Genomic DNA, 20,530 nt, shown 5'->3' with positions numbered 1-20,530 from the left:
AAAAGAGCAGTTAGCGATACAGTTAAAAATAGATAGGATGCTCGACTGTTCCTGGTTCGCACAGGCTCCGAGAACTTCCTTTTGGACGCTCTCCCCTTCTTCCTGTCAGACACGTTAAGATGCTCCCCTATCACACGTCAAAAACAACCGTACAACATGGTAACAGTCGCATTGTGTTACAGTCGACTAACTGGAGGAAACATTGTGTTTTAATTTACTTAAATATGAATGTTCTTTTTTCCATATTGCAGTTTTGAGTTTACCCGTGTCCCGCATCTCAACCATTTTAAGAGACCCTTCGAAAGCTCCAAGCCCAAGGCTCTATGCCGTCAGCAGTGCGTGGTTAGAGTGAGAATCTATAGATGTGTCGATCACCTAATTCCACACAGAGGGAGCCATGAGAGTTGGGTTGAGGAAGGGGACTATCACACCAGTCACCTACCTTAGCACCTCGTCTAATAGGACCAGGTCACATCCGTGTAGTACTTTGTCCCTTTCCCAGATCTTCCGTGTACCTTATTTCGTTTCATTCTCTTCAACAGCCCCGTATATAGACGCTAAATCTGTTTTAGTGATAAGGGAGCTTGGATTCAAAGAGGTGAACTTGTTTCATATCGCATGACTAGTAAGGAATTGCTTACTATATTCTAAGGAATTACTTATTGGTAAGTAAGTAATTCAAAGGAATTACGGAATGGTCTTAACACCCCAATACCTGGGCACCTTGGACCATGACTTCACTTCCTTGTTGACAACCAGCTCCTGAGTTTTCTCCTTCCTGATGGGGAAGGGGAAGAATTAGACGGCCCCACTTGTCTTAGAAGCATGGGACCCTAGCTGCTCTTGGTGGAACGCCATTCTGTCCAATAAAATAGAGCCCGTCAGAAAGATCTCAACCGTCGTTAACACGTTATTTCTCTTTGGTCTGGTTTTCTCTATGGTGAGCACCAGAAGGGTTGGCATTGTGGGTGGTGTGGGAACCTGGAAGTAAGATCTGAGCCCTTTGGCCGACACCGCATTGGAGCGGGAAGCCTAAGGGAGAGAGGCTTCAGGTAGCTGCAGGTCTGCCACGCGATTAAGGGAGATCCCCAACGTAAGCCAAAAAGCACCCTCTTCTGGGTGGCGTCGTCAACATGCCACGATGGGAATGGTCGGAAACACAACAAGTCAACACTTTGACCCGAGACCTGACCCCCCCGGGAAGAAGGAAGCAGTTTGAGAGTGCTGATTAAGAGAGCGTTTGAGGCAATCAACCTGTCTTGTGTCACGGCTATGCTAACTCCTGAGAATTTAAGGCCTGTTGTCTGTGACCATGCCCCGGCACGAAACAGATGCCAGCACATGCCTGTGGAATGAAGCCCTAAAATCACAGGGGAGGAAGGCAGGGCCTTCTCCCGTCCGTCAGTCCTGCCTCCAGATTCCACTATTACCCACTGATACTGGGAAAGTATTTGTGAGACAGCGGTATTCTGGAACATACCATTGGCTTGTTTTGTTTTGTTTTTTTCTTTTTTTTTTTTTAACTAAAGGCAAGGCCAAAGCCTTAGGGGCCTCACACAGGATGCCTGGGATCTTTCTGACGGGCTCTATTTTATTGGACAAAATGGCATTCCACCAGGAGCGCCTGGGGCCTCTTGCTTCCGGGATAAGTGGGATCACCTAGTTGGAGTGAGACATCACTGGCCGGAGTTCATTGGGTCCAACTTGCTCATTTGAACAGAATACGATCAAATGTCTCTCTCAAGGTGACAGGCCCAGACTCCGAACTCTAACGCGCCGGCCTACAACCTCAGAAGCACCCAAGTTTTCTCTACACGGGCTTTGTGCGGCCTTGTTCTTCTGCCTCTTCCGCGGTTGGTATGACGTTGGGGAAAGGCCTCCACCCCTACAAAGAAACTGAAAGCTTGGGAAAGGACCATGACAGCCAGGGTCCCCGGCGTTTGCACAAGTGTGATGCCAACGATAGAAACATAGGATGGGCACAGACAGGCCATCCCCGTCGGCCACTCTATTCCTGGGGTCCTGGAACAATCCCCTGGGGAGGAGAATCTCCATATTCTCGCTCACCTGTTTGCCTGGCCAAGCCTCGCTAACGGTTCACAAACTCTTCTGTGTCCTCAGCCCTTGGCCACTTTGCACGCAGTGCGATATGTCAGACAAAGGCCAGCGGGGAGGGTATCCACATCGTGGCTGATTGTTCGAAGGCGCTCTTTCTGCCATCCCCAATATCCTACTGTTTAAAGTCCTTGAGGACGGGGAGCACTTCACACGCTTTTGCAGCCACCACGGCATCCTTCGTGGTGCTGGGCATGGAGTAGAAGCTCAGTGAATACGTGTTTACTTTGAGTCACTCTGGCTGAGCCTCCAGAGGCCGGTTCAATGGAAGATGAGTCATATCTGAAGGTTTCACAATCACTCCCATCAGAACTTCCTTTGAAAACATTCTTCAAGTTCTCCTTTGAAGGCCATTTGAATATATTAATAGTGCTAATCCTGAGATCCTAACTCCCGCACTGGACACAGCAGAATTCAGAGCAGGCACCACTCTTTCAAAAGCTCCGAGGTTTCAGAGGAAACCAAATACTCGTCCCTTCTTCCTTTTCAAGGACCCGGTCCTCCCTTCACCCTGGAAGTGATGGCACCGAGTTTCTGAGACGGGGAGGAGGAGTTGTCCCTATGCGTTGTCCCCCCCGTGACTTCTCACCTCACTTGGAATAAAATCCAAAACCTTTCCTACGCTCCTGATCACTTCTCCAATCTTACTTCCTGTTTCTCTCCTTCCCCCACCCAGTCCCCGCCCCGCCCCCCCCCCATAGTCCAGCCACAGGATTTATCTTAATTTCTTAAACACACGGGTCTCTTCAAAGAAGTCTCCCTGCCTGGAAAGTTTTTCCAGGACTGATTCCACAGCCCTCAGGTCTTGTTTTGAATGTGACCTCCTTCCTTGAACACAGAAATGTAGGAAGCTCGCCCCTCACCCTCTGTCTCCTTTGTATTATCTATGTTTTATCCTTGAAGCACTTACTTGGATTTGTAATTGAGTATTTGGTTGCCTTCTTGGCCTCCCTCAGTAGCCTGGAAACCCCTGAGAACACAGGCCACGTTAATTTTGTTTCTGACTATGTCTCTAACGCCAGCACCGAGCTTGACTCCAGGGAGGACCTCAATAAACCCTTGTTGAATGAATGAATGAATACTTTAAGAGAAATTTATCCCTTGCTCTCTGGCTCTCCGTCCTATTTTTTTTTCTTTTCTTTTTTTTTTTTTTTTTAACCTCAGATCCCTCCTGGACGCCAAGAATCATTTTTTTTTTTTTTCCAATCAGGGGACTCTAAGACCTCGAGGGGTACAGATAACTTAGGTTGGGGGCGGGGGAGGGAGGGAATTAATTCCAATCAGCAGAATACGGTATGAAATGTACCACGAATGAAGAAAAATGTACAGACTACAGATCAGGAGTCAGGGCGAGCTCAAGAGCCCCATTTCTGGGGCAGAAATATGTCCTTACAACCTAAAGAAACTACTCGTTTTAGACCTACCCGGGTCTTAGTAGGTGACAGATCATAACTTCTATCAAACGTAGGTCACGTGGGGAAACTGTGGGAAAACGGTTTCCTTCTCTACCCACAGAACACTTCTGTACTCCAAAGGTATCGGGGCTTTTCCCCACAACCAAGCGATTCTCCAACAGCAGCTGGGTGTCCTACAACTGAACCCGATTCTGACACTATTTCCCTAGAGACACCATCAGATCCCACAGGCGAAGGCCTCATCCCCGCAGAACTGCTCCCCCTACAGATGCCGGTCTCGGGTCCCACGTTGTCCCTTGTACCCTGGCCAGCTATAAACCGGAGAGTCCCGTGACCCTCCCACCCCCGAGTCTGATCATTTGCTACAACGGCTGACAAGCGCTCAACGCAAATAAGCAAACAAACAAACAAAACAGTTTACGATGACTCATTACAAAGGGTATCGAAAGATGGCTTGCATCTTCTGAGATGTGTAAGCTGAGCACCCAATTTACCCCCGCTTCCATTGTAGCTTTCCATGGGATCCATGGGTTCCAGGTGTCCCGGAACCACACGTCCTCAACAGACCTCAGCTCAGCTCGGTGCGTGTGGATAGAAGAAAGCTGGCTCAGCACGGTTTTCCCCGAGTGCTCCGTTTTCCACAGTACCAGGCACGACTATCTGCTGCACCATCACTGGGGCTCTGTGGTTCCCGGTGGTGCCGGGGGGAATGTGCAGGCAATTTAACCTACTTGTCCCGTCGTTGGCTAGCGGTCTACTTGTGACTGAATCTCCCCTGCCTGAGAGCCTAGTTCTCCCGTAGGCAGATTTATTGCAGGTTAAGACTGATAAGTAGCTACATCCTCCGTTCATGTCTCATACTAACCCTGTGATCTTGGGAAAGTTATCCTCTGGCTGGCTCCGTCTCCTCATCTGTAAAATGAGGATATTCGTATCTGCCTCACAGAGTGAACGATCATATGCGAAGCACGTAGCAATGCTTAATAATAATTAGTGCTCCAGAGAGGATAGTTGATGTGACCAATATTTCTGTACCGGTGTTTTAAAGTTAGCTCCTGGAAAAGCAGGAAATTGAACTCACGTTATTCCCGTGTCCCAGGGGCCAGGACTTGAACTCCCCTAGCAGGTACTGTCTGCACGGTTCAAATTCTGCTTTCTTGTCACCCCGTTGCTCGCTCTGACTTCCAGGGGGCAAATCACCCGCCACCAACCGAGCTGTGGTTTCTGCAATTACATCTTATTCACGGAGCACCAGGGTGGCTCGGTCAGTTAAGCGTCCGACTTCAGGCTCGGGGCGCGATCTCACGGTTTGTGAGTTCGAGCCCCGCATCGGGCTCCGTGCCGACGGCTCGGAGCCTGGAGCCTGCTTCAGGTTGTGCGTCTCCCTCTCCCTGTCCTTCTCTACTCGCACTCTGTCTCTCTCTGTGTCTCAAAAGTAAATAAACGTTAAAAAAAAAAAATAAGATCTCTCATTCGCTTTCGCATGCCCCGCACCATCTGGCTCAGGTTAGGTGCTTGGCAAATCTTCACGGCTTAAACTACGGCATCTTTTAATCCTGATAACAAGGAAATGGTACGGGTGTGTGTAGGAGTATCTGGAATGCGTGCATTTACACACCAGCGATGCTATCATTTAGCAGAGGGAGGAGACGTCAAATTAGCAGAGCACTAAGACTGGGGCTGACAGGCAAGAAGGCGCTAGACGTGCTTGCCTACGGGCTGGACTATATACCAGACTGTATGCTCCTTGGGGACGAAGACCGAGTTTCCTTCTTTCTCCGGCGCCTCGCACGGCGCCTGATGGGTCCCCTGTGCTCGATAAATGTCAGTTAAGTGGTGAATTCACTCACGTTTGAAATTCCAACTTGGGAAGCTCCCACTGCTTTCTAGTGTTGGATATAGTCTTATCAGCACGCCCCTGCCCCGGCATACAGAGCTCCTGCCCCCCTCCGTTCCCACCACCAGGTACTCTCCACCCCGGGGCTAGATCCTCACCTCGGTTCTGACTTGGCAAGATGAGGGTCACACCTGGAAATCATGTTTGTGCCAAAATAACCACAAACAGTTAACACGTGGCTGGCATCTCTCTTCCCGGTGTGCGGGAAGTACCTCTGCCTCCTGTCAGATGTGAGAAAACCCTTCTCTGCTACCCCTTGGACGTACTCTCTTTTTGAACCAGCTCAACCTCAGGAAATAGTTTTCCCACCGGTGCCAACTCTTTGGCGAGGATTAGCAGAGGATTGCGAGTCTGCCAGGACCACCAGTCAAACACGGCTGCTTCCCTTCCCATCTTTTGGTTTTGACTTACCCGGCCAACGTCAACTTCCCCTTTCCAAACAAAGGCTAGGTAAGATGCTCTGGACAGCGAAGGATAGAGGATCTAACCACCGGGGCCCGCCCAATAAGGATGTTTATTACTTTGCGTCATGTCCAGTTTGGAGGTAGGACAGTTTCGGAGCGGGGTCGTTCACCGACATAGGAACGTCGTGCATCTAGCTTAACAATTCTGCAGCTTTCTCCCCCAGTCCCCAGATCTGCTGTAGGTCAGGCCTCACGTGCCAGAAACCACCTTCAGAAAGAGAAAAAGAGAAGGCCCCCATCTTGCGTCCTTCCAGAGAAGGGGGGCTGGTCCCCTACATCTCACTGGCCAGAATTGGCACAATCTACCCGTGCTTCAACAATCCCGAGGCAGGGCGAGGCGAGGCCACCGCAATTGGCCTAGACCAATGAAGACTCACCCTCGGAGGTGGGGGAGAGTCCAAGTTCCTGTACGGGATACAACCCCTCAGAGGAGGGCAGCCAAAATTAAGATTCTGAGAGCAAGGTAGCCAGAGGGAAACAGCCCCCTGATAGGCAACCAGCCGTGTCTACAACAGACAAAATTGCCCCATCGACCTCTAAGGAGAGAATGAATAAAATTACACTAATTTCATTCTTGGGAAAATCAAACTATCCAAAGACAAGGATTTTGTTTACCCAGAGCTACAATCTGATTAAAGATATAAAGCCCTTTCAAAAGCATTAACTCAGAATGGCCCAACCGTCATTTATCCGTGTGGGCTGAAGCAATAGAAAGTCTCCACCAAAAGCTTCGTGTATGCAAAATATTCAAGTAGGCTCACCAGCGCAAAGAAAACAAAGCCTTCTTGTAGTGCTGAGTCACCTGGGCTGATGGTACACACATTCTGATTCCAGAGAAGTATCAAAGTCGAAATGGTGATATGTGGCCCCGATTTCACTCTCTGTTACGAGACTGACCGATGCCCCTCTCTGGAGGATATAGCCCTCTTTTCATAAGCAGGAAGCACAATTCACAACTTTATTGGAGACCCTGCTGGGGAGCTGTATAAAGGTGCTTTTGGAAAAGCTTGAAATCTTTTCATCCTTATGAAAAAAAAAAAAAAGAAAAAAAGGACTTTGACCAAAAGAAATAGGTCAAGAAACTATTTGATCCTGAAGACAGGCCTAAGTCTTCCTCTCCAAGATGTGTATTAAGTATAAAATGTGATGGTCAAGTGGCTGATTCACTGATCACTCGCTATTCCTTCAGTTAACTTCGGGTTGGTCCGTTCCTCTCCTGTTCATACCCTACCCCCCCCCCCCCCCCCCCGGAATCTGGCAGTTCCCCGGTGCTGACAGCTCGGGTTTCCATCTTGTTATTTTCAGAAGGGCTAAAAAGGAGCACAGGGCACAGCCTGTGGGAGCCTTCTCTGGGTTCTCCCCACCCCCCCCACCCTCCTTGGAAAGTCCTCCCCATTGCCTCCTGCCTATCTCGGCGGCAGCCCTTCCCCAAGCTGCTGGACCTTCCACCCGGGACAAGTGCCATCCAATGCTCAGATTCCTCAGCAATAAGCAACCTATAGTATCTGTGTTATGAAACCTCTTCCTTCTCTGCCTCTGCCCCTTTCTCTCCACGGAGGGCTTGGTGTATTTGGGGGCTCCGGCCACAGAAGCAAATTGCCTCTGGAAGAAAGAGTTTGAAAAAGAAGACGTGAGCCACGGAGCTGGAGAATTAAGTTATGCAGAAAACTCCCCGGAGATGGGGGGGGGGGGGGTGGCCAGTTAACTGAAGGGTAGTCATCTCTGCTGTGCCTCGTCTGAGAGAATGAGCTGGCAGGAAGCAGAGGAATGAGGCAAGTAAACCTTCAGGAGGGCTGAGTTTCAAATGTTCCTGCCAGACAGGATTATATGTCCTCAGGCAGGTGTCCTTCCCCTGTGGCCCTTGGTATCAGCTGCGTGTGGCTTTTTTTTTTTTTTTTTCAAGGAAATACCAGTCCACGGTTAGGAATCGAGATCAGTATGAGGGAAGACAGAGAGTCTCCTACATTGTCTAAACACTAAGCAGACTCCCGAGGTTAAAATCCTTGTTCCACCATCCACTTCTCTCCAGGATGGGAATAATAGTGGCTACCTCACCAAACTAGGTGGGTGCAGTTAAACAAGATAAGGTCACAAAGCTAGCAGCATAGCAGAAAGTCAGGACAGGAGCGGCCACAACCACCGCAGCCACAATGCGGGTTGTTACGAACCAAAGGGAGAGCCCAGGCGAAGAACACAGAATTGTGAGAGCTGTAACACAAGGGTCAGCCCCACATTCCTATGTGGTGGGGAGCAGGAAGCAGAGAGGTCAGTGAGGAAGCTGGGGGCCAGGCCAGAGGTCCCTCCAGGGTGGAGGCTTGGCGGGTGGAGCCAGCGTTGGCCGAGACCTAAGGATGGAGGGGGAGGAGGAGGGGGAGGGGAAGGGGAACCGGCCCCATAGTACTGGAGTTCCTCCTTTGTCCAGCCGGGCCAAGTTCATTAATAGAGGTGAGCTAATGCTTTTCCCCACTGGAAGCAATCAAGTTACTTCATCTCAGAAGCAATCTTCCCCAGGAACTATTATACTTGGAATTATAACAACAAAAGCACCCCAGACACACCCAGGGCAGCAGCCCAAGGCTCACAGCCCCAGAGCCTCCCGCGGTGAAAAGCAGCCTGAAAAGTAGCAGCCCCTCTGCGTTAGGTCAACAGTCCTTCCAGCTAAGAAAGACCTTCCAGAGCGATGCTTGTCGGCCAGCCCAGGGTCCGTGGTGCGGCCGGTGCTTTTCAGACTGAAAAGCTGAACTTCACTAGGAGGTTCTGCTCTTAGCTCAGAGAGAAGAGTGCTAGAAAAGTCAAGGCTATTTTTCCTCCACTAACAGAATATTCACCCAGGCCCTAGTGTCCATAAAAGTTAGCCCTCGGGGAAGAGATGGTTATTCCAGGAAGGGTTATAGTGAAATCATTTACTATTAGGGAGAAATACTCAAATTTGAACCTCATTGTAAATTCTGTATAAAAGCATGTTCTAGATGGATTAAGGATTCTGTGTTTATAAGAAGAAAGAGCAAGAAGGAGCAGCAGTAGCAGGAACCAGCTAGAAGGAAAGGCAGGTGTGCTTGTAACTTACCCTGGGGTAGACTGGCAACATGAAAATATGGCCACGAATAACATGGTAGAGCCCATGAAACCTACTTGAATCTGGGCAGGTGGAAACTGCTTTGACCTTCAGAGCGGTTGGCATCCAAGGCTACGTCATAAAAGGCTTTCTTGCTTCTGCTTTGTTTGCCGGAACACCTACTTTCAGAGCCCTGAGCGCCATGTAAGAATTCCGACTACACCTAAGCGGCACGTTGGGCAGGCCACATGGAAACATTCAGGGAACTGTCCCTACTCAGCCCAGCCTTGTGGCCATGCCGCAAGGCTCCCGACATGTGAGTGACGCCATCTTGGCTTCTCTCCACGCAGAGAGACTCCATGACTTCTGTCAACATCAGGCGAAGCAGAAAAGCCACCAGCCTGAGCCTGCCCAATTCCTGACCTACAAAAGTTATAAAATGGGAGACGACTGTTGTTTTAAGCCATTAAATTTTGAGGTGGTTCGTTACACAGCAGCAGATAAATGGAACCAACAGGGAAGAACTTTCTAAGCACAAAAGCTTGATAGGAATCCAAATGAAAGAATAACAGACTCGATGGGGCGCCAGGGTGGCTCAACTGGTTAAGCATCCGACTCTTGATTTCAGCTCAGTTCACGATCCCAGGGTCATGGGATTGAGCCCCACATCAGGCTCCATGCTGAGCGTGGAGCCGGCTTAAGATTCCCTCTCTCTCAGAAAACATACATGGTTATTATGATGTTCTGTTAAGTATGATGTCACCCGGAGGTTTTTCAGAGATGCCCTTTATCGGGGTGAACTAGTTCCTTTCTATTCCTAGTTTGTTGAAGACTTTTAAAAATTGTAAATGGGTGTAGGGTTTTAAAGGGTAGTTACCTGTATCTGTTGACAAGTTTATGTGACTTCAGGACCTTCCATTTTCTTTCTTTTTTTTTTTTTAATTTTTTTTTCAACGTTTTTTATTTATTTTTGGGACAGAGAGAGACAGAGCATGAACGGGGGAGGGGCAGAGAGAGAGGGAGACACAGAATCGGAAACAGGCTCCAGGCTCCGAGCCATCAGCCCAGAGCCCGACGGGGGGCTCGAACTCACGGACCGCGAGATCGTGACCTGAGCTGAAGTCGGACGCTTAACTGACTGCGCCACCCAGGCGCCCCAGGACCTTCCATTTTCTAGTATTTTATTAAAGATTTCTGTGACTATATTCCTGGGTTATTCTGATCTGCAATTTTCCTTACTTGTGGCGCCTGTGTATGGCTTTGCTATCACAGCATAATATACGCACAGAATTAAGTGAAAAGCATTCCTAGATGTTTAGGAGTCCTGAGTATTGATTCCTCATTAAATGTATGTTATAGTTGATCTAAGACATCTGGGCCTGGGCTTTGCATTGTAGAAATAATGTTATTTAATGCATAAACAATTGAGTTTATTTCCTTCTTCCAAAAAAAAAAAAAAAAGATTCTCTCTCTCCCTCTCTGCCTCTCCCCTGCTTGTGTTCTCTCTTCTCTCTAAAATATAAAAAAAATAAATAACCCAAACAAACAAACAGACTTGAAATTGTAAACTGCTTTCTGTCAATTAGCATCACATACAAATCAAAAGGCAGTGGTGCACTAGAAAAACATCCTTGTAACACATGTGACAGACGAACCACTAAGAAGAAAAATTACAATGGAAAAAAAAATGGCAAGTAACGAAAAGCAGTTATCAGAAAAATTTTTAAAGGCCAAAAAGACATGTTTAACACCAGCGGGAACAAAATAAATGCAAATTAGATGACCAGAGACCTTTTTGCTTTCCAATTTGCAAAGATTTTTGAAACGATCATTCTCGGTGCCTGCAAGACTGTAGTGAGGCAAGCGTTGTCTACTCCTGGAGGTGGAAATAGAAATTGGTAGTCTTTGGGGAGAACAAGCTGAGGATACGAAAGTCTTAAATACCCTTTGCTCAAGCCTTGCCGCGTCTAGGATTTAAGAGGATGTACGGCCAAGCGTTCTCATCACAGCACTATTTCTAAGGGTGAGAAATTATAAACAATAAACCGTTCAACAACGGGAGCAATGTTGCTAAGTTTCAAATAACGGAACCCAGTAGCGTTATCAAAAGCGTGGCTTCCAAATTATTCAGTGACAAGGGAAGGGCGTGAAAAACAGTTACAAGTATACGAGGGAATAGCCACAATTTTATGTATATAGATGGATGGATAGACAGATTAAAACGCTGGATGGAAACACACCAAAATATTAACCGCAGTTTCTGAAGAAAAGGTGTGCAGGCGGGGGGGGGGGGGGGGTATTTCGTTCTTTCTCCTTGTCTGAGTTTTCCTATTTTCTCAACATGAAACTGTATTAATTTTACAACCAGAAAAAAATTCTTCTTTTTAAGTTGGTAACTAAAGAGAAAATTCCAAGGCAGTAGCTGCAGAAAACTTGAACACAGGGACTTTCAAGTACTGAGAGGTCTTAGGAGCCAAGAGCTCTCCCTCTAGACACCTGCTAGGGTCTGTGTTTTAGAGGTTCCTGACCTCTAGGCCTTCCCTCCCCCCAGGGTCTCCAGCCTTCAAAATTATCTTTCTATCATCCCTCCCTTTCCCGATCACACCTCGCCACCACAGGCATCCATACACAAGTAAACATTTCTAGTCCTTCAGTTTCCTTCTGTTAACAAAGATTTAGAAATCACAACCAGAGAGCCCTGGACCAAAGGGAAGGTTTTTCTTTGACATCCCTTCCCGAAATTTGTTACTGTTACTTTTAACTGGTTACCAACATTAAAAAAATGAGGACAGATTTTCACTTCCAGAAAGCTGGAGCAGACTTACCTTGTTCCGCGCCTCCCACTAAGTACAACTAAAACCTTGAACACTGTACATAAAACAAACAGAAGACTCTAGAAAATAAAAAAGGGAAGCCACGTTGGGTAGGAGTCTCAGGACCTGAGAAACAACACGATAGTGAGTTCCAAGAATTTTCTTCTTGGCTCACATATCCCAGGCTTAGAACTAAAGAAACCTGCAATCCTGGGGCGCCTGGGTGGTTCAGTCAGTTAAGCATCCGACTTCAGCTCAGTCGGATCAGCTTCCGACTTCAGCTCAGCTCAGGTCATGATCTCACGGTTCATGAGTTCGAGCCCCGCGTCGGGCTCTGTGCTGACAGCTCGGAGCCTGGAGCCTGCTTCGGATTCTGCATCTCCCTCTCTCTCTGTTCCTCTCCCACTCATGCTCTGTCTCTCTCTCTCTCTCCCTCAAAAATAAATAAAAAACATTAAAAATTTTTTTTGAAAAAAAAAAAAGGAAACCTGCAATCCAGAAATGCTCGTGCCAATAACAGGCACAAATAACAAAAGCTCCAAGAAAAGCCTGCTTTGTGAAGCCTGAATGACTGAAGGACAGAAGGGCAGCCCAAGAAGACCCAAAGTGTTTACACAATAACTGCTCTACTCCAGCCAGACACCACAGAAAAAGATCTGTGGCCCCACCCCCACCCATTAGTGAGAAGCCTTGATTTCCACTCTTGTGAGGCTCTAACCCCAACCACCCAACTGGGGTGGTGTCAGAGACGGCCAAGAAGAGAGCCAGGATTTCATCCGCTATGACTAGTAGACAGCCCTCACCTCCCCCTTCATGGGGGGGGCCTATCAGGCAGTAATGAGTAATCTTACTCGACAAAGATTTCAAAACTGCCCAAGATAAAAATTCCTCCACAAGCAATTGTGAACGTGCTTGAAACTTATTTAAAAAAAAAAAAAATTTGAAACCCTCACGGTGCCTGGGTGGCTCAGTCGGTTGAGCATCTGACTCTTGACTTGGGCTCAGGTCATGACCCCAGCATCGTGGGATCAAGCCCCACGTTGGGCTCCGTGCTGAGTGTGGAACCTGCTTGAGATTCTCTTTCTCTTTCTCAAATAAAAAACATTTTTAACTAAAAAAAAAAAAAAAAACCCACAGTTTAAAAAAGATAGCCTCAGCAAAGAAACAGAAGATACAAAAAAGAGCAAAATGGACGTTATAGAACTGAAAAATACAGCAATCAAAATTAAAACTCAGCGTATGGACTTGCCTTAGTTTCTTACTGCTGCCGTGACAAATTATCACAAACTTAGTTATCTTAAAACAAAACAAATTTGGGGCACCTGGGTGGCTCAGTCGGTTGAGCGTCCGACTTCGGCTCAGGTCATGATCTCACAGCTCGTGAGTTCGAGCCCCGCGTCGGGCTCTGTGCTGACAGCTCGGAGCCTGGAGCCTGCTTCCGCTTCTGTGTCTCCCTCTCTCTCTCTGCCCCTAACCCACTCGCATTCTGTCTCTGTCTCTCTCAAAAATAAATAAACATTAAAAAAATTTTTTTAAAAAACAAATTTAATATCTTACAGTTCTGGAGGTCAGAAGTCCAAAGTGGGTCTCATCGGGCTAAACTCAAGGTGCGTCAAGACTGTGTGACTTCATGGGGACACCAGTGAGGAGTCTATGTCCACCTTCCTGAGGCTGTGCCCTCGTTCCTTGGCTCATGACCCCTCCCCCGTCTTCAAAGCCAGCAGTCTGTGCCAGTCCTTCTCACATGGCATCACATCGACAGTCACTCCCTGTCCCTCTCTTTCACTTCCAAGGACCCTTGTGGTTTTCTTGGGTGCACCGAGGGAATCCAGGATAACCTCCCCGTCTCAAGATGGTCAATCACGTCTGTAAAGTCCCTTTTGCCATGGCAAAGGTCATCTATTCACACGATCTGGGGATGAGGGCGTGAACTTCTCAGAAGAGCCACTGTTCTGCCTGCTCCAGTCTGCCCTCTGGCTCCCAAAGATTCATGCCCCGCCCACAGGCAAAGTGTATTCACCCCACCCCGAGGTCCTCAAAAGTCTCAATCCATTACGGCACAAACGCAAAGTCCAAATGCTCATCAACTCAAATTTCCAAATGTCATCATCGCAGTCATTTGCACAGTTATGGGAAGACTCTCAATTACATCCAGCCTGGAGCAAAATTCCTCTCCATCTACGGACCTAGAAACCAAGTCAGCTTCTCCCAAAACGCAGTGATAGGACAGGCATCAGTTACCAAATTACCGACATTCCCACTCAAAACGAAAAAAGGAAGGAAGACGGGAGTTACTAATCCCGACCCATTTTGCAATCCAGCTGGGCAGATTTTAGGTTCTAAGACCTCTGTGGCTCAAGGATCCATTCTGTGAGCTCACAGCCCACAGAGCTTCAAGCTCACAACCTTGAAGTTGTCCTTTCCTTCTGACGGAAGGTAGACTTGTTTGCAGCTGAATAGTGTTATCAGCATAGTTTATATCTATAGAATATCGGGGGGGTCTAACAACTCTATCAACTCTTAAGGAAATGTAATTACTAATTTTTTTTTTCAGTAAGAGAAATCTTTTTTCGTACCGTTTTGTCTAGTTTTAATATCCGAGTAACACTAGCTTCATAAAATACACTGGGAAATGTTCCCTCCTCTTCTGTTTCCTGAAAGAGATTCCACAGAACAGATTTTTGCGTTTATATTTGTGATGAGTCCTCGGTGTTTGTAGTTTTCTTCTCTTGTACATGAGGGATTCTTACGAGGATGGAAATATTCTGTACCTCGCCTATATCAATGCCAACCCTCGTTATAATATTGCAAGATGTTACCTTTGGGGGAAACTGGGTAACGGACCGCCAGGGAGCTCTCTATATTATTCCTTACACCTGCGTGCGAATCTACAATTCTTTCACACGAAAAAGCGTAATGAAAAAAATTTAATGTAGTTCCAGGTGCAAGTCTAAATGTTGGTCTTCTCTCAAAAAAATGGCAAGATTTTTGCAAAAACCACTTGTACGTGTGACCGAAATGGGCCACAGTGGAGCGGTGATGCAGCTTGCCAGCTCACCCCAGTCCCCACTACTCCCTATTGTCTGCCTATCACCGGGGCTCAGCATTCTCCGTGAGTCAATATCCAGTGGACCCCGCTAACTTTCTCACATGTGGTGAGAGACCCCTGTCTGACACCTGTAGACATTTGAATGCCCCACTTTTGTGGACTTGGAGTCCTGTAAGCAGGGGGGCGGCAGAATTCAGTCGTGCTAAGGCGTGAACTCCCGGAAACATCTTAACTCTGTATCTCGTGCCTGAAACATGTGTGCCTGAGACATGATACCATAAGGCGGAAACTTGAAAGTCAGACAGAACCTGAGTTAAAATTGTGGTTTTCCCACCTGACCTTGAGCCAATTAGTTGAATTTTCACATTTTCACTTACGAACTGGGAACGATAATACACGATTCAATCTAATCCAAACCTCTAATCCAAACCTGGTGCTGTGAGCACCACAGCATAGGTGCTCAGTTAATATGTTTTCCCCATAACAACAGGATGCCTCTCTCTTTTTTGAAACCAACAGCTTATGCCAAAGGAGTTTGTTTCTCGCTGGAGCGTTGCACGTATATTTGCCGTTACCTGGGAAGGCGCGGGCCGCTTTGCTCAGCATCTCACCACAGCTATCTCACTATCCTCACGATAACCCTGCACAGAAGGCACCTGTATCATGCCCCTCTCGCCCCTGAGGAATTTGAAGCGTAGAGTTCTTTGATTATTTAACCTTTGGCCGATAATTCCGATTCCAGAATCCAGAGTGTGCTATGCCTTCAACCGCTTTTCCCACTGCCTTGCTTGGCAGAGTTCGGGAGAGGTTTCCGTTCTAGACTCTCCCTAGGGATGAGCCCCTGCTCCGTGCAGGTCCCCCCTTGTTACAGCTGTAAGGCTGACAGCGACAACTTTGTGGTCGGCCCCGATCTACGGCCTTGGGGAGACTTTGCGAATCCCATCTCTGCTTCGTTTTCTTCCCCTGACGCATGAACTCGCTTGGGCTAGACATGTGACTCACCTGTATACAGATTGCACCGTGTTTGAAGGCGTATACATCCTGTGCAGCAAACGCAGACTATTGCTACCTACCAAGGGTATTTTCCTATAGCTGCTTTATTGGAATCCCTTTCACAATCCGATGACCTCTTACCGGCACTAATTAATTCCTATTGGCAAAGAGAAGGGGACAAAAACCAGACAGAACAGGCTGAGCGAAATGTCAGCTCTCCCCTGAGGATCGGTTGCTGGCTGAGCTGCTCAGGGGTTTGTCACTCAAGTGACAAGGAACAACAGGATACTCCCTGGCTCCTGCCAGAGTGTCCAGGAGCTTCCCAGGATATGAAACCAGAGAAATGTCTTGAGCTTATTCCTGAATGGCTAAGACGCTCCATTAGGACAAAGCTGGCCTTGATTCCTGGCTGCCCCACCTCTCAGCTGGGCGAACTTGTTCAAGTTCTTACCCTCTCACGAAGCCTCAGTTTTCCCATTTTGGAAAATGAGAGCAGAATCAGAGCAATGCCTCCCTTAGAGGGTCTTGGAAGGAAATAAATGAGATGATACAGGAAATGTTTCACCACAGTGCCTCACACACAGTAAGCCCTCAAAAACATGTTCGTATTACATCAACGGTGGGGTTTTTGCTGATGAGCTAGAAAGACTAATAGCCATTAATGTAAGTGGTGGGATTTGCAATATGTTCAGGGAAAAAAAAAAAAATGGTGCCTCTGGTGGTGGTATTTTAGTCATTATCAGGAAAAAAAAAAAAGGCAGGGGAAACTCACTTCCTGCAAAAGTTGTATTCATCAGAGATTCTCTGCGTTTGATATTTAAAAATCAAACCATGTTTCCTATTAGATTATAATTCCAGAAATGTTCTCAGTTCAATTTTGATAAATAGAACTGTCCTCTTAAAATAATGTGCCGGCTTCACCTGTTGCTAGCTTTGCGACCTTGGGCAACACTATTTGTCAGTTTTCTCATCCCTAAGGTTCCGCTCTGGAGTCCCCTGAGACAATGGACGTGGAGGTTCTTTGTAAAAGTGTAAAACCCCCTGCAGAAATGCTAGGTTACAATGGCTCCACACCTACGCTTAGCTGTGTTTCCTCAGACATTTGCACAGTATACGTTCAATTAGGAAACAACAACTTGGGGCAGCTGGGTGACTCAGTTGGTTAAGCGTCGGGTTCTCGATCTCGGCTCAGGTCTCGATCTCATGTCGGCACGGAGCCTGCTTGGGATTCTCTCTCTCCCTCTCTCCTTGCCCCTCCCTCCTCTCAAAAATAAACAAACATTAAAAAAAATAAGTTTTAGGGGCGCCTGGATGGCTCAGTCAGTTAAGTGTCCGACTTCGGCTCAGGTCACGATCCCGCAGTCCATGAGTTCAGGCCCCGCGACGGGCTCTGGGCTGATGACTCGGAGCCTGGAGCCTGCTTCGGATTCTGTGTCTCCCTCTCTCTCTGCCCCTCCCCCGTTCATGCTCTGTCTCTCTCTCTGTCTCAAAAATAAATAAACGTTAAAAAAAAATTTTTTTTTAACAATTTCATCTCAATCTTTGGAAGGTGAGAAAATTCCCTCCGTTTTCCAGAAAGCAATTCTGAGGGGTTATCACAGAATCAGCCTCCTTGACGTCAGTCCCTCTTATTTCCCAGACAGCCTAAAACAAATCCCCGAATTAATCCCAACCCGGAGGTTTTCGTTTTATTGCTCTCCTCTCAAGCATTGCCAGGAGTCCCTAACTGTCTATGTAAAAAGCTCCGGCCCCAGCGCCTGGCGTCTGTCCTGCTTTGCAACATGGTCCCACGCCTTTTCTCTAAGCTGGTGCTCACCATTCTCCACAATCTGCACCTTCAACTCTGTCCCTGCTGCGGGGTCCCGTGGACAAGTACACGCTTGCCTCCCACTCCAAACCCCCCACCTGCGCCCATCCTTTGCTGTTTCACTGATGTGAATCCTACCTACCCCTGGTTATTTTCACCCACCTATGTTTTTGCAGATGACCTGGTCATCGATACAGAAAATCCAAATGGATCAAGGACAGCGACAGCAACAATAACCAAAACTCCTGAAACCAATAAGCAGTTATAGCAAGGTTAGAGGATGTTAATGCACAGAAGGTGGGCGCCTGGGCGGCTCAGTCGGCGGAGTCTCCGACTTCAGCTCAGGTCATGATCTCGCGGTCCGTGAGTTCGAGCCCCGCGCCCGGCTCCGTGCTGACAGCTCGGAGCCCGGAGCCTGCTTCGGATTCTGTGTCTCCCTCTCTCTCCGCCCCTCCCCTGCTTGCACTCTGTCTCTCTCTCTCTCAAAAATAAGCATTAAAAATTTTTTAATTATCATATGCCAGTGATGACAACGTGAAAATCGAAATGAAGACCACAATACCGTTTCCCCTGAGTTCAGGAATGAGACCGGGATGTCCCCTCTCACCACTTTCATTCAACATAGTACTGGAAGTCCTAGCCACAGCAAGTAGACAAAACAAGGAAATCAAGGCATCCAAACCGGTAAGGAGAAAGTAAAACTCTCACGATTTGCAGGTGACATTATATTACGTATAGAAAACCCTAAAGACGCAACCGAGAAATGAAGAGCACTGATAACTGAACTCAGTGAACTCACTGGGTACAAAATCAATGCACAGAAGTCTTTTTGCATTCCTATGCACTAGCAATAAGGCAGGAGAAAGACAGATTAAGAAAACCAACGATCCCATTGGCAATTGTACTAAGATCAATAATGTACCTAGGAATAAACAACCGAAGAGGCGAGAGATCTGTACTGCGGGAAAACTGGAAAACACTGATGAAAGAAATTCAAGACAATTCAAAGACCTAGAGGGGCGCCTGGGTGGCTCGGTCGGTTAAGCGTCCGACTTTGGCTCAGGTCACGATCTCGCGATCCGTGAGTTCAAGCCCCGCGTCGGGCTCTGTGCTGACAGCTCAGAGCCCGGAGCCTGTTTCAGATTCTGTGTCTCCCTCTCTCTGACCCTCCCCCGTTCATGCTCTGTCTCTCTCTGTCTCAAAAATAAATAAACGTTAAAAAAAAAAAAAAAAAAAAAAAGACCTAGAAAGACATTCCGTGCTCATGGGTTAGAAGAACAAGTATTACTAAAATGTCTATACTTCCCAAAGCAATCTACAGGTTTGATGCAACGCCCCTAAAAGTACCAATAGCACTTTCCACAGAACCAAAACGGACAATCCTAAAACGTGTACGGAGCCGCAGAAGACCTCCAAAAGTCAACCAATCTCGACAAAGAAAAACAGAACAGGTATTACAGTTCCAGATTTCAAATTGTAGTCCAAAGTGGTAGTAATTTAAACAGCAGGATGCTGGCGCAAAAATGGACGCACAGATCAACAGAACAGACTAGAAAGCCCCGAAATAAACCCATAATCATATCTCCAATTAATTTTTGACCAAGGAGGAATGCGCATCCGATGGGAAAAAAGACAGTCTCTTCAACAAACGGTGTTGGGAAAACCAGACAAGAACGTGCAAAACAGTGAAATTGGACCATACGCAAAAATAAACTCAGATTAAAGACCTAAATGTGAGACCTGAAGCCATAAAAATCTTCGAAGTGAGAACAGGCAATCATTTCTCTGAGAAATCGACCATAGCAACATTTTTCTAGATATGTCTCCTGAGGCAAGGGAAACAAAATACCAAATGGACTACTGGGACTGCATCAAAACAAAAACCCTCTGCACGGCGAAGGAAGCAGTCGGCACAAGTGAAAGGCAGCCTATGGAGTGAGAGAAGGTATTTGCAAATGGCATGTCCGATAAAGGGCTAGCATCCAAGACACATAAAGAATTTACGAAACTCAACACCCAAAAAACAAACTAATCAAATTTAAAAATGGCCCGAAGGCACGAACAGAGATACCTCTCCAAAGAAGACCTCCAGAGGGCCAACAGGCACACATCCCTCCTCATCAGGGAAATGCAAATCAAAACCACAATGAGAGACCACCTCACGCCTGTGAGCCGAGCTAAAAATCAAAACAAGACATAACAAGTGTTGGCGAGGACGTGGAGAAAAAGAAAGCACTGTTGGTGGGAACGCAAACCGGTGCAGCCACTGTGGAGAAGAGTAGGGAGCGTCCTCGAAGAACGAAAATCGAACTACCCTACGATCCAGGAATCACCCTCTTGGGACACGATGGAAGCAGCCCTAGTGTCCATTGGTAGATGAACGGACAAAGAAGATGAGTGGGCGAAGAAGATGAATGGGCAAAGCCATAAAAAAGAATAATATCTTGCCATTGGCTAAACCGATGAGAGCATAACGCTACACAAAATGAGCCGGAGAAAGACAAACACCGTATGATCTTATTTGCAGAATCTAAGGAACAAAACAAATGAACAAAGGAAAAGGAGAGAGAGGCAAACCAAGAGACAGACTCCTCACTACAGAGAACAAACTGATGGTTACTAGAGGGGAGGTGGGGGGGGGGGCGAGGGGGGTGAGATAGGTGATGGGGATTAAGGAGTGCACTTGTCATGATGCAAACATAATAATAAAAAAATAAAATAAAGTTATTGTAACAGAAAAGGCTTCAGATGAAAGGTGAATTTATTATTTACTTATTTATTTATTGAATTTATTCATTCAATAAATATTGGAGTTCCAAATGGGAAAAAAAAAAAAAAACCACGATACCAATTTCATTACCACTTCCCCAAATGAAATTCTTAGGCATAAATCTAACACCGCATGTACAGGGACTCTACCTT

General features: G+C 47.1%; 1 long non-coding RNA gene across 4 annotated transcripts in view; it reads right to left on the bottom strand.

The window, feature by feature from the left end:
* The window catches only part of LOC109251956 (uncharacterized), a 42,968-nt gene that overhangs the window by 10,082 nt on the left and 12,356 nt on the right, over positions 1–20,530 (bottom strand). The window contains exon 2 of one of the 4 annotated variants that reach the window (XR_002073787.2): positions 14,336–14,413. The exons of 2 other annotated variants lie outside the window; for them this stretch is intronic. This is a non-coding gene — a long non-coding RNA (uncharacterized LOC109251956). Of the gene's footprint in view, positions 1–715; positions 860–14,335; positions 14,414–20,530 lie in introns of all 4 variants that reach the window. One more of the 4 variants, XR_002073788.2, reaches the window with a different exon arrangement.

The sequence above is a fragment of the Panthera pardus genome, unplaced genomic scaffold, assembly GCF_024362965.1.
Source record: "Panthera pardus isolate Hobbes unplaced genomic scaffold, ASM2436296v1 HiC_scaffold_21, whole genome shotgun sequence".
NCBI lineage: Eukaryota > Metazoa > Chordata > Mammalia > Carnivora > Felidae > Panthera > Panthera pardus.
The sequence above is the reverse complement of the archived record's forward strand: the minus strand, read 5'-3'. Positions and strand labels throughout refer to the sequence as shown.